Source organism: Quercus suber, unplaced genomic scaffold (assembly GCF_002906115.3).
Source record: "Quercus suber isolate HL8 unplaced genomic scaffold, Cork oak 2.0 scaffold_240, whole genome shotgun sequence".
NCBI lineage: Eukaryota > Viridiplantae > Streptophyta > Magnoliopsida > Fagales > Fagaceae > Quercus > Quercus suber.
In genome coordinates, this window is record NW_027069697.1 from 209,679 (window position 1) to 211,546 (window position 1,868).

At 32.3% G+C, this 1,868-nt stretch overlaps 1 long non-coding RNA gene across 1 annotated transcript; it reads right to left on the reverse strand.

Moving 5' to 3' along the window:
* Positions 1 to 365: 365 nt before the first annotated feature.
* On the reverse strand, positions 366 to 1,497 carry LOC112038735 (uncharacterized). The gene is made up of 3 exons (XR_002885873.2): positions 1,425 to 1,497; positions 991 to 1,071; positions 366 to 820 (listed from the first exon to the last, which is right to left on the reverse strand). It is a non-coding gene; the product is annotated as an uncharacterized LOC112038735 (long non-coding RNA).
* Positions 1,498 to 1,868: the final 371 nt, after the last annotated feature.

Genomic DNA, 1,868 nt, shown 5'->3' on the forward strand with positions numbered 1-1,868 from the left:
GAAGTTAAATTCTTTTCTATCCTCTCACTTTTCCATCCTTCCAACTTAACATACCCTTAGTGCTGTTATGATTACACTAAAGAAAACTAGAACTACTAAATTAAAACAATACTGCTCAATCCTGTTTTTACTTTTTATATGTAAATACAAACCTGTATCCATATGGAACCCATCAACAATATATAGAATGTACAAACCAAAATTACATACCACTTTGAGACAAATGAATGATAACATTTCAATTGATAGCATTAGAAAAAAAAGGGGAAAGGAAACCAGAAACTTAAGCCATAGTAGATCCCAAGCAGGACCAGAAAAATAACAAAATCGAATCAAATTAAACATTTCTGTATAATTACACATCTCAAGCTCGTCAAACTTTTACAAACTCTATTTTCTATTCAGATATCTCTGCCAATATTTCAAAACATTAAAGAAAAATTTCTTATTGTCGAACAAAATGAAGATTTTGGACACCATCATTTAAAATTCTCATTTGTAAAGAGAAAACTTAAGGAAACAGTTGGAGACAAGGCAATGTCCTTTTCGGTGGATGAGTGGTGAATTCTCGAAGAATATGTGATGAGTGCATTCCAAAACTTAGGAACGCAAGGTTAAGGCCAAACAGTGCTCTTTTGTATGCACAAGTGTCTTCAAATAAGAAACTCAAGGTGCCCATTTGACCTCCTAGAAAATTGGATGCCCCTCTGCAGGTCAACCCCTGCATTCTACATGATCTATTGATTCACTATTTATACTTGAGCGTAATCTCGCAACATCTCACACATGGAACTTGTATAGAATGGTTAGCCCCAAATTTCTGGAGTTGCATTAGGATACAACAATTTAGTGTACACAGACCAAAAAGAGGCTACGTAGAACCAAACTTATATACATACATACACTGATACATATATTTCAATTAAAAAGCGTAATATAAATGATAATGCAAGAAAAACACATAATCGAAAAGTAAGTTAGGCGTGATACCATTTGAAAAGAAAGGGCATTCAATTGCTTAGGCCTGTTCAATGTCAATATTCTTGCAGACAACTTCTCTTCAACCAGAACCTGTCAAACAATCAATCAAAAAACACATATAAGAATCGAAAACATGCAAACTTAACAATCAAAATGCCCTCTAAGACATCTCCAACGCCACGATTATTGAGGTAAAAAAAAAAATCATTAAACCATATTATCCCAGGAAAAAAAAAAAAAAACCCATGTTTTCTATAATATTCAATAGCTAAGACTCTGTTTAGTTGCCAAGATTTTGGCTCGTAAGAGAAGTTTCTAAAGTCCTACTCCTCAATTATTGTATATTTTCTCAGCAACCAAACAAAGCATGGAAATGGAAATGGAAATGGAAATGATTTATAGAAAGAGAGAGAGAGAGAGAGAGAGAGAGAAATTGGAGAGACCAGAAGGCCGTCGGGTTTGGTAGAATTGAGCGAGCCATGGTTCTTTCTCTCTGTGAATTGCCGTGCTGATAAGCTCGGTGGTATGGGATTTTAAGCTCACCTATATATAGAAACGACAACTCTCTTGAGTACTTTTTTTTTTTTAGTGGATGAAAATGCATTTTACTTTTACATCTGTTTATGCAAAAATAACGGTCTATTTTAAAATAAAAACTTAAAAAAAAATTTAATTAACTATTTTATAAAATAATCACACATGATTATTTATTAAATACTATATTTTATTAAAATGTCGATTTTTCTTTATTTTTTTAAATGTTTATCTTTCTTCATAGCAACTTCCTTTCATTATCTTCCTTCACAATTGGGAAACGCAAAGAATTATTTATTTTATTTTGGAATAAGCTACTATGCCTAAGTATATTTACACAAGCACAGTGGAAA